General features: G+C 48.3%; 2 protein-coding genes and 1 non-coding gene across 11 annotated transcripts in view; 2 read left to right on the top strand and 1 right to left on the bottom strand.

The window, feature by feature from the left end:
- The window catches only part of LOC119400502 (uncharacterized), a 257,402-nt gene that overhangs the window by 71,457 nt on the left and 173,778 nt on the right, over window positions 1-12,167 (top strand). The window lies entirely within an intron of this gene.
- Window positions 1-12,167, bottom strand: part of LOC119400509 (N-alpha-acetyltransferase 60) — a 217,220-nt gene that overhangs the window by 93,013 nt on the left and 112,040 nt on the right. The gene's annotated exons all lie outside the window — the stretch shown is intronic.
- Window positions 10,999-11,071, top strand: Trnak-cuu (transfer RNA lysine (anticodon CUU)). The gene has a single exon. It is a non-coding gene; the product is annotated as a tRNA-Lys (tRNA).

Here is a 12,167-nt window from a genome sequence, read left to right as displayed (position 1 = left end):
GGAGCGTCTCAACCCGCTTGTCCCCCAAGATGGCGGCCACGGTGACGTCAATGCAAGCTATGTATATACGCAAGCAAAACTAAAAAAAATCGGGGGTGGGGGGTTGAATCCCCAACCAGGGGGGCTTGAACCCCCAACCCCCCCTGCCTACGCCCCTGTCGGGGGGGGGGGGTTCAAACCCCTCCCCCACCCCCGAAAATTTTCAAGTTTGCACGCACGAACATGCTGCTGTCCTGCCCTGGTCAACCAATGATGCAAGCTGGTGAGACGTTATCGCCTGCTTGGGCTCCCTGCTTCCATCGTGAAGGACTTCCCACGACGCGCTTCCATTCTGGCGCTGCAGGTCTTGGAGTCTGCGCGGCCCCTGCGGGCCTTGCTTCCATCTAGCCGAATGCTCCGGCCTCCAGCCCCCGCTGGCGTCTACATTACGATGCTCTGCCTCCACCTCATTTCTCTCAATCTGTCTTTATCTCCCCTTTCCCAAGGCGCTGAGCCGTGCCCCCATAACGGGAGCCAGAAAATACCACTGTATATATATTAGGGAGGGGGGGGGGCGCCGCGACGAACCTTCACCCCCCCCCCCCTATGTGTATGGGGCTGTAGGCGGCTGTGAAGAAAATATCTTCTGCAAGCTTAGGAGTAGGAAAGGGGGGTCACTGATAGTAGCGCCATATATATATGGGCATAGGCGTACGCAGAGGGGGGGCAGCCCCCCCCCCCCCCCCCCCCCCCGAGCCACCTAAGAAGAGGGAGGCGCAAAGTCTACCCCATGCATTGATTTATTAGGGAGGGGGGGGCCGCGATGACCCTTCATCCCCCCCCCCCTGAAGGGGAACCCTGCTCACGCCTGTATAAGGGGCTGTAGGCGGCTGTGAAGAAAATATCTTCTGCAAGCTTAGGTGTGGTGGAGAGGGGTCACTGATCGTAGCGCCATTTTCCTCCTGCTCTTCAGCATCGTTGTTGTTATGAGGAAAGAAAATTGGTAAGACCCAAGGCAGTATGACTGCATCGACTGTGCTTTCTTTTCTAGGTGTTTATTAATGAATTTATTTATTTCCATACTCCCAGGGACCCGACGGCATTGCGGAGGGGAGTGGTCACTGGCGTAGCCGGGGTTCAAACCACCCCCATATATTTTTTCTCACTCACATTAGTGACGTAGGCTGAACTTCATTTTGGGGTGGAGGTCGGGAATCGCACGTCCTTGACCTGAAAGTTGTAGGGGCCAGGCAGGCAAATGTGGTGGAGTGTCATTTTGTGCTATCTATCCCGTGGCACAAAGAGATTTCAAGGGGGGCCGACGTACGCCACTGACTCACATACAAACGCACGCACAAACATGCATAACTGCATAAATGCATAATTCCCCTTCCCCGAAAAAAATTTCTAGCTACGCCTCCGGGAGTGGTCTACTGATAAATTTAAACTTTGAAGGCGGCAGGGTCTTTGATTGCGGCAACGGGGGCGGTTAAATGACCGGTTGCCTGATACCGATTATTTGACTTGTTTGCACCGTAAGCGCGCCGTACTGTCTGCCTATAAAGTTGATTGTGTACACATCTTCCGTGTGGAAGCCGAGACGTCTCGCGCTTTTCTTTTTTTCCTCAGCTTTCATTTGGGCGTCTTTATTGTGCCGTGCTTCATCCCAACCAGGCGAGCTTCCGTCGAACTCTCAATGACGTACCAGTCTCCAGTTCATATCCTATGGAGGCTAAAAGGCTTGAGACCACCTTAAATCTCAAAATGCTTGAGATTTAGGTGCACGTTATAGGGCCCCAGGTGGTAGTAAACTTCCGGAGCACCACTACGGCGTCCCTCATAATCATATCCTGGTTTTGGAACGTTGAACCCCACCAAATATTGCCCAATTCGTTTCCTTGGCACAATGAAAGCGACGGATATTCAGGAGCTTATCTTGGCCTTGATTTTTATGCGTGTTCATATATTTGGTACTTGATAAAACTAGCAAGAAAATACGCAAACACGCAAGTAAGAAGACAAGGTCTTCCTTTCTGCGTGCTTGCAATTTTCTTTCTTCGCTGGTTCTATCAAGTATCAGAGTAAAACAACTGGCCCAGCAAGCATAGCACTTCTACATATATTTGATTCATTAGCGTAGCGTGAGGGGGTTTTGGGGGGTTCAAACCTCCACCCTGAATTTTCACATCTTGTGTGTACATATGACGCGCACATAGAAACACACGCACGAACATACATAAAAGAGAATCCCTCCCACCCCTACGAGATAAATTTCTTGCTACGGTCCTTTACAGTGCTAGTAGAATGCGACTAAATGCGGCACGCTTTGCATGAACTATATCTTTATTGCTTTATTGAAATAAAATACAAAAGGTGTTGTCACCATATCTTGTCGGCGGCTACACCTTTCCATTCGGTTGTCATGATGAAAATTATAATCTAAATTTAAGATTATATATCTATATATATGGGTAGCATTTGGTGAATTCAAGGATTTTCGTTTTACCACAGCCCACTAATGTTTAAATGATCCGTTTAGACAGAATTTATACTCTCAGAACTCCATTGTCATTAATTTCGCCATGACAGGATTATTATTGGAAGAGAAAGTGAATGTGGAATGTCTCTTGTGGACGCTTTCAAGCCCATTTTAGAGGCTTTTTGTCCACTGCCCACAACATCACTGTACGTTGTAACTTGATGTTTAAAATAAACTGAAACTGAAACTGAAGGTCAAAGTAGCATGTTTGAATTTCATGCAGAAACTTCTCTACGTGAACGACAGTGTGACGCCACGAATTTGAAAGTCTTCTTGCATATTTTGGCCACATTTCAGTGAAATTACCTGAAACTTTGGGTCCCGCAGTATAAAATGCAAACAATTTTTGCCGATAAACATTTACGTGGGCTTTAGCAGACGCCGTCAGAATCTATGACGTCACAGCGAGCTGGTGCGAGAACCGCGATGCGGCGTCGCCACGTATGTTCTTTTTGCGCGTTTTCTCGCTTACCAAGCGTCTTCTCGCACAAAGGGCGGTGCTTGCGGTATTGAGTTCTACGGCTCGGAAATTTGATTTTCACGCGGCGGCGTAAATCATAATTGAAAACTTAACGTGCGCCTAAATTAAGTACATGGTTCTCTAGCATTTCGCCTCCATCGAAATGTGGCCGCCGCGGCCGGGACTCGATGCCGCGACCTTCGGGTCAGCAGTCGAGCACCATAACCACTATACCGCCGCGGCGGGTATCGAAAATTTTAAAGCGCTTCTAAAACCCTGGTTTACTTCCTGCAAAATGCTGTGATTTATTTCGTAGAGGAACACCTGTGGCAGTGCACGTTGTGGAGAGAGCCCGCTTCTCTTGACGAAGGAACGCGTGCTGCTTGTAGGTTGGAGTAAATCATAACGAGGCCTGTGGTGCCAACTCTTCACTGCAATAATTTGCGTCTTGTGTCATACGGGTGAAATTCTGCCTCGGGGAGGAGTCTTCTCTCTGCTTTCGGGTTCAGCGGGTAGTATTTGTGACCTGCAATAAATTGATCAGTAGAAAAGCTGCAGATTCGTTCGGCAGGCAAAGCACATTGTCAATGATAGCCATGGCCGCCGGCAGGTGGGTGCAAAAAAAGGCACTTGCGTTGCCCATGGCACAAAGTGGAACAAAGGGTATGGTATAAAGTTGTGAGACTTACAGTCCCCAAGCGTGTGAAATGCTTCTGCCACCCGCTTCATGGTGGTCATGTCCCTGACTTGCAGAAACTGGATGAGCCATTTCATGCCTCTGCAGATGAGCTTCTTTGTCATAAAGTGAATGCTTATCGCTGGCAATTTCGTCATCACACACTGCAAGAGAACGTGTATAGTATACGTTAACGGGGAAAGAAAATGGTTAACCACTTTCACGAAACCATTCTGGCTACGCTTTGCATTACTGTTTGCACACCGACGCCGAAACGCCTTTTTTTTTTTTTTTTGAGGTGTTGTTTTCTAATTGCTCACCTGTGCATTCCTCAATATGCTACTGTTTTCGGTCGTGCGAATATTGGTGATCCATCGTTCCATGAATGAATGAATGAATTTATTTGACAGGACTGAAAGCCTGCAGGATCTGTGAGGGTGGAAGGCGACAGAACTGCCACGCACAGCCATTACTCGCACGGTGCAGCGCAGGATGTCGTCCTGACTATGTGAATGTAGTTTTCAAAACTGGCAGTGCAAGGACAACAGCCGGGAGTGACCGGGCTACGGCTTATTCAGGAGTGACGTCGCAGTGGTTTGGTGCTTCTGCAGTTGTCTCCATGGCATTTCCCGTTCCCTCGAATGGGGACGAGAAAAAGGGGTTAAAGTGCGTGTATTGTTGGTAGATGTCGTCGCCCACCATAGGCGTGCGTAGGGTTCCCCATCAGGGGGGGGGGCGAAGGTTCATCGCAGCGCCCCCCCCCCACCCTACTAAGTCAATGTATGGGGCAGATTTCGCGCCTCCCCCCCTCTTAGGTGACTAGAAGGGTCAATGTACGGGGCAGATTTTGCGCCCCCCTCTTAGGTGATTAGGGGGGGGCGCCCCCCCCCCCCCCCCCCTGTGCGCACGCCTATGTCGCCCACTATAAGGTGACACACCTTTGTTGCCATTGGACCAGTGCTGAGATGTAATTAAATATATTTAGCATTTTAATTTAAAGCCTTTTATTTACTTTATTTTAAGTATCCCTCTAAAGTCCCCCAAGAAGGTATCACATAGAAGGAGGGGTCAATACACGCATGTTTTTACATAACCAGTGGCGTAAATCCCAGGGGGGTCAGGGGGGTCCTGACCCCCCCTGTGTTTAGACTGGGGGGGACCCCCTATGTAATGGTCCCCCCCTGAGATTTTGCATTCGAACATCTTCCAGCTTGACTTGCTTCAAGTTTATTTTCATACGTGCCATTCAAAATCGCCTCAGAGTTCCAGCTCTCAGATACAACGAAAGAAATAAGCACAATTCAACAACTTACGATAATATTTTTACGAAATCTTTCCTGCGATGTTCAAAGTCTGCAACCACATCCATAGCGCCAATCACGAAAGCCGCTGCCATGCAGCGGCCGTTTATCCACGTGGTGACGTATCATTTCGCCTTCTAACTCGCTGAGAGCAACGAGATTCGTGAAGACATTTCTTCAGCACCGAGTCTGGGACGAGAGAAATTGAGTAAGAGATATTCGGCCTTTGCTTGCAAATATCGCCACAAATGAGTCATCTTTTCACACCCAACTGAAACTGCACGCATTTTTCAGTACCCCTGTTCATTCCGTCGCCCCCATATGTATACTTCCGGAGCCCCTGGCTGCGCGCGCGTTTTTGACGGGCCCGATCCACCCGATCGTTCAAACTACAGTGTTCTAGAAGTGTTCGCAGCGTCACCTTAGAGTCACTTAGAGTCAGAGGTAGCATATGCAGTAACTCTACGTCACCTGAAACTTTCCGGCGGGTTGCAGGGCGCGGCTAGCTCGCGTTGCTGTTTTGCGCGCAAGAAAAGTCTGAATTACGGTGCGCAACATACGAAACTTCTTTTCCTGCAAATTCCTGTGAGTTGTGAAATAAAGTGCTGTCGTTGTGACCGATTTACAGAGGGTGCGCGATATTTTAATAGGCTATGATGAATATGAATGCTCCTGCGTGTGGGGCGTTCAAGTTTTTTTTTTTTTTTTTGTACTGCTGGTCGATACGATTTTCAATGCCCTTTCGCCACTGTAGCGATCCTAGCGACTTCACTCCCGCCTTTCGAGCCCCACTATGCCGGATATAAACAATGCCTCATTTTTTATTTATTTGCTTTCGCATGAGCTGGTCTCTGCGACTAACCTACTTAATGCTGTTTTTTTTTTCGCGAATCAATAATCGGCGGAATCACTTGGCTTTGTATTAAATGTATCCGCACGGTAATCTTAAATTTTTTTTATTTGCAGACATAGATCATACAAGGTTACCAAAACTGGTTGGGCTCGTAGGCGATATATATTGGTACGTGCGGGTCCAATGAAAAAAAAAAAAAAAACCTATACATAGGTATTATGAGTACATAACAAGTAACATACATTACGTGCGTACATTTTTATTACACCGCAGAATTGCACCACCAAAATAACACTCGACAGCGTCACGTGCTGACAAACTAATTTTATTTACACGAAACCCTGCCTATGTATGCGCAAATGCTGGCCATATCACAATATGTATTAACAATGCATGCATGGTCACTCGTGATAAAACAATAAACTGCCGATGACAACCGTCGATCTAACTGGAGCATCTCAAAGGAGCCCAATCCCCGTGGGCCTCCCCCGCTACTTCAATCATCCCCCCTAAATCTTTTTCTGTTTTTTTTGTACATCGATCTCTATCCAGCCTGTTTCATCTGGCAGTAGTTCTGTGCTTAGGACTTCGAGCGAAACAAGCAGCCAGAATTCTTTATCATTTTTTAGAAGTACCCTGACCGCTTTACCAAAGCACGAGTAAGGTTTTGCTGTCACCGCCCTCGTATTTTCTTGCTTTTATTGTTATCGCACCTGACTTTGCGCGGTCACTGTTAGCTTCGTTGGGTCCAGCTGTTTTTTGTTGTCAAACGCTGCACCAGAAATTTCTCTGCACGTACGCTGCATGCTCTATGTGCACGACCGCCGGAGACTGTAAAAAGCGCCTCCCTCCCGTCCAGATGCAGCGGCGGGCCGTCTTTGAGACAGTTGCAGTGTACGGATAGACACAGATGCCGCTCCTTCAGAAAAAAATTACACCATCTCCCGCTAAAGGGGACCATGAGGCGATGCGAAGCCGGAGCACTTGCACGATCGCCTTTCGTTGGCGTTCGTTGGGCATGCTACCGACCTCGTGTCGTGGAACGCGAAGAGGGACGCTACGCGCGTCGTATCTTCCATCTAGCCCAGCCGTTAATTCTCACAGGGCGAGCGGGGAACGCAGTCGACAGGCGGGCGAGAGGGGGGCAGCGTAGGAGAGGAGGGAGAAGGGGAGGGGACGCGCATGCGCTCGAGGTCATCGCGGCGTTGCGCAGGAGAGAATTTCGGCATGTCTAGCCCGCGTTTCAGTGGAAGAGTGGAAAGGGGGAGGGGAGAGGGAAAGTGGAGAGGGGAGGAAGGGGAGAGGGAAAGTGGAAAGGGAAAGTGGAGAGGGGAAGGGGAGAGGGTGAGTGGAGAGGAGGTGTGTGGAGAGGGTATGCGCATGCGCAGTAAGGGTGGTCACGCCGCACACCACCACCACCACCACCACCACCGGATTGAGCTCCGCCTTAATTAAGATACTTCGCATCTAAAACAAGCATACATAGGTGCAGCAAAGCTTCTCGCGTGGTGCTGACAAAGGTCCTTCAAGCGAATGAATGGCGGGAACATGCGCTGCAGGGCATGCACGAATGGAAATAGTAGCTTCTACTACTTGGGTCAGCTTTAAAAAAGAATAAAATGCTCAACCCCCTTCTCCCTCCGTTGTTTTTTTTTTTTTGTGATCTCTTGTTGTGTCATTGTGGTGGCCCTCTCCCCGCCTCCAACCCCGCGTTTGTTGATACCCCCCCCCCCCCCCCCCGGAATTACAGCGTAACCAGCGTAACCCCGACCAAGAGGACGCGCTTCACACCCCGCAAGAGAAGTTTTCAGGAGAAACTGGCGGCAAGACCCCTGGCGGGCGCCCAAGCAATCGACGCGGAGAGGGCCGTGGAGGCGCGGCGCAGAGATACGGCAGTGAGCCCACTGCCCAATTCTAGTACACTGTAGTTCAAACTAGTTCAAACGAAGACGCCTGTCCTCCGGTTTCACTTTGTGGCGGAAAAGCAGGGAGGCAAAACTTTCTTTAGTAGGTTGGACGACGACAGAGAATCAACACGTCCGCTTGGTTTGAACACATCACGAAGACTGCTTTGTTTGTTCACTATTTACAGTGCTCTCGTAGAGAGGCAAAATGAAAAGGAAAATAGAAATACAGAAACACAAGCACAGTCAAAAGATTTTCTCTGCACCCCGCACGTGCAACAAACTTGAAGAACAGAGGGAGAAAACGATTTCCCTGTGTTGGGTGACGCTCCCTGTGGCTTTCAGTGTTCTTTCACGGGGTGGGCGCGTGGGTCGTAAAACGACGAATGTCAAGGACGTTCTCCGCTCTTCCCGTACTCATCGTCGCCTTCAACCTCCTTGGTTGCAACCCCGAAAACGCGTCCCCCGTGTTGCCCCTCTTCCTTCTTTTCGCCGCGGGGTTTTCCTGCTTCGAAGTGGGGGCTGCTTCCCAATATTCGACAAATACGACATCACTTGTCAGTCGTTCGGCAGTTTCAGCCTGCACGCGTCCACAGAAGTGCTGCCAGCACTGCAACCGGCCGCGCAACCTTCTTGGCGTAATGTGCTTGTGACTTTCAACTAGACTGGGAAGATGCCGCACAAACGGCAGAGTTCGCTGATCTCGTTCTTTGTGCCGAACTCCAAGCGACCTTCTTTGGAAGACAATGTCACCAAAAACACTGATGAGGTGAGCCTTTTATGTAATTGATCATTGATTATAATTTTGTTTTGTCGGGTACCCTTAGTGCAACATACAATGATTTTTATTCTGATTAAAAAAGGGGGAAGTGACAGTTACTTGAATGCCGCCTTGAAAGCCCAAAATGGCTTGCAGTCATTACACTGGTGGATAACTACCACGCTACGTTAAAGAACTAACAGAAATCTGCTAGATAACTTTTAAATCAATGGTTTCGTGAACTACGTTGCAACTAGCTTCAATGGAGCTATTATTAGGACTACCCTAATTCATACAATTCGCTAAAAAGCAAGGAATGTTTGGTGGTTTCATCCACCGGTTCCAGGATCACGCACCGAAGGAATTAATGCCATTTAGAAGAGTGATTTAGACGCTTCGGCCAACTCTTCATTACCTTAGAATGATAACAGAGAGACGAACTAGTGAGCCGCAAGCGGAGTTTGTGGTGTCTTGACTTCTCTCTTGTTTCCGTGCTTGCACGCCCAGTCATTTCAGCATGAATCGTCATCGCCTTGGAGTTGATAGAAGCGCACGCACAGCAGTGACATGTTATCAAGTCCAGTGACGAGCTACCCGAAAACTCTTCTACGCACCATCTACATGGCTTTCCTAGCGCGGTTCTTGAATCACGCGAAGGAACCTCGAAACTTTGTAATGTTCAACCTCCCAGCTTTCCTGCAATATGCCAGCAGGCGAAAGTTTCCCCACGCACGATCTCCAGGCTGGTGGCTAACTTTCGGACAGTCTGTTTATTCATGAACAAAAGTGTTTACAATCAACGAACACGTAGCCATGAGAATTTTTCGAAACGCTGCTGTAATAGCTGAGTTACACGTGTTTGATGATACAAAAAAGGCCCTCGCTCGTTTCTCTCTTTCCTTCGTTCATCAGCTCGTCTCTCCTCTCAACACCTGCTCGACTGCTATGGAAAAAGAGGCCGCGCAGCTACGTGTAGCCGCGCGTCCTCTCACTCCATAGGGAAAGGGCGCGGCGCCGAGTCCACACGCCACGAGCTGACGCGTTATACATAATACATAACCAACTCACTCATTAAGAAAAGAAGGGTCTAAAAATAAAAAAGGCGCATTACATGAACGAGAGAATATATAAGTAAACGAACAACAATGCGTGCGTATGTATACATGGCTCTAAGCTTACTAATAAGATAGTCATGCGTTAGTTAATACAGACTTTAGAATGTTAAGAACCATAGAGAATGTCGACCAGATGTCTTGTCAGTAATACTCACAGGTCCCTTACACATTCCCCTAAGAGGACTCGAAGACGAAAGCCAACTTCTTTTGCTTCTCAGTCTGTGTATTGTTCCTCTCCCTCTCCCCTCCGAAAGCTTTCTGCACTTCAGCTGGTTTTTCACTGCCTCCGTGGCCGGCCCAAGCGACAATGTAATGTGATGACGTCATCATGCCACGTCACAAATCCTGGCCATCTGTGACGTCATGATGACGTCACGCTGTGACGTCGTCACGTTCTGATGATTTTTTGCATTACTCGTGTTGACACCGACGGTCAAATTTAGCTTTTCACGAGGCATCTAAAGCTTTCGCCTTTTAAAGAGAAAAAGATACGTGTAAAGGTAAGCATGGCACTCGCGGTATCTATGCTCGTACTAGGTATTAAAGAAAGAAAGAAAAGAAAACGTGTTTCGGTGCTGTTTTCCTGAGAGGCACCTTATTCCTTTCAAGGCGTTTTCTGATAGGTCGGAAATAAATGTTTCGCGTTTAGAAGGGCATACGCAAAAAATAATAACCACCATAGTGATGCGTGCTGTCCCTTACCACAAGTTCTTGCATCAGTTCGTTCAGCATCTGGTCCTGGAAAAATAAACATTTCCATCACAATCCTAAAATTACACCTGCGCGGCTATCGTTTACGCGATACCTTTTCTGACGGTCCACTTACCTTATCAACACCTTGTTTGTTACACATCAGTTTATCGATTTGAATGCACTGCAATTAAGGGAAACAAATGCGTGATTTAAGTCCAAATTCGTGTGAAAAGTTTCACTCGTTTCGGGTTAGCTCGATGCGCATACAAATTTAACCGTGGAGCAAATGAAGAGAAATTGCTGGTTACTCCCAGCCATGGAGAGTACACGCCCCCCCCCCCCCCCCAAAAAAAAAAAGCCATTGAAGTTGCATATCTGTGTTAAAGAGACGCCGGTCTGGAGGAGAGGGGGTAGGGAGCGTAGGAGAGGAGAGAGAGGGGGAGGGGACGCGCATGCGCAGTGGGGGGTGGACGCCGCGGGACGCGGGAGGGAGGGACTAAGGCGCGCCGTAAGCTGCTTCGCATCTAAAAGGAAGATTCCCTGCACGGAACATCACTGGTCAGCGGCCAGCTCGTAACAAGATCGCATGCTATGTGACGCCAGCAGGCAAAGGAAGTGTGTTCCACGCTCGCCGTCATGGTTACGAGCGGTGCTGATTAACACTCCAAGGTTTGAAAGCATAGATATACCCGATAAAGTGTACGGAAGGATGGCCGCTGCCGCCGTAGCTCAATTGGTAGAGCATCGGACGCTTTATTCGAAGGTTGCAGGTTCGGTCCCTGCCGGCAGCAAGTTGTCTTTTCTTTAACTTTACTTTCTTCACATTTATCTTATAATTACTGCAGATAACGTTCCTTATACGTTTATTATCTTGATTGTCTGTTGGTTGTATTTAACAATAAACAAAGCCACAGGTGCGTTCGAAGTCGCATGCACGAAGGCTATAGGAAAAGCCATGCACTGCTTGTCATTCCCATGGTGGCTGAACGATCGCAGCGCCACAGTTCCCTCTGGTAAATATTGTACACTGTAAAGTAGTCACATCGGATGTAGCCATTGTCCGCGTTTTCGGTGCGCTTTCAACCTGATTTTTAAATATGAATGTTACAACGAATGTGGCAAGTCTTGGAACCCATTAAGACACATACGCAACTTCACAGATGAATTGATTTTTAAACTGAAGGGTTTTCTTCCTGGCGCTTCTTTATGGTCTCGGCTTCATGCTTTCGCAGAGATGAAGTGAGAAAGCAGCTCGCGCTCCTGGAGTCGCACAGAGGTCACGTGACTTTTTGTACCGCTCGCTTTGGCGCCGACGGAATCATTTTTTTTTTTCAAGGTCGGCCGAACGACTAATGAGTATCCCAAGGGAAAAAAATTACGGCAGCTTCGTCCTAGCGGTGCCAAGCCTGAAGGAAGAACGCAGCTGGGTGGCCTTCCTTGTTTCTCTTTATTTTTTTTATTTCTTTCTTCATCTTTCTGTCGGCTCCTTGTACCTTTTTGTATCCGCTGCATATAGATGTTGTATAGAGATGCTGTTTGTATATAGATGCTGTTTTACAGCGAAAGCTATTATGAGATCATTTCACCGGCCGTTTTTGCGCCGTAGTTGTCCGCCGCCGCCGCCGCCGGTGTCCGTAACCAGTATCGCTCGAAATAAGAAAAAAAAAAACGAAATAAGAGAAAAATTTCAGGTTGGAACGAGGTTCGAACCTGGGCCCTCTGCGTGGGAGCCCAGTATTCAACCTCTGAGCCATGCCGGTGCTTGAAACTGCTCTGCAAAAAGGACCTATACAGGCTTCATGTCGGGAAGGAACCACATTAGCATATGTAATATAGCGTGGTAGAAGAGTAAAATAAGCACCAAGCGTCGCACAACGCGAATTCTGT

Source organism: Rhipicephalus sanguineus, chromosome 7 (genome assembly GCF_013339695.2).
Source record: "Rhipicephalus sanguineus isolate Rsan-2018 chromosome 7, BIME_Rsan_1.4, whole genome shotgun sequence".
Lineage (NCBI taxonomy): Eukaryota > Metazoa > Arthropoda > Arachnida > Ixodida > Ixodidae > Rhipicephalus > Rhipicephalus sanguineus.
This window is presented reverse-complemented; position numbering and strand designations above follow the sequence as displayed.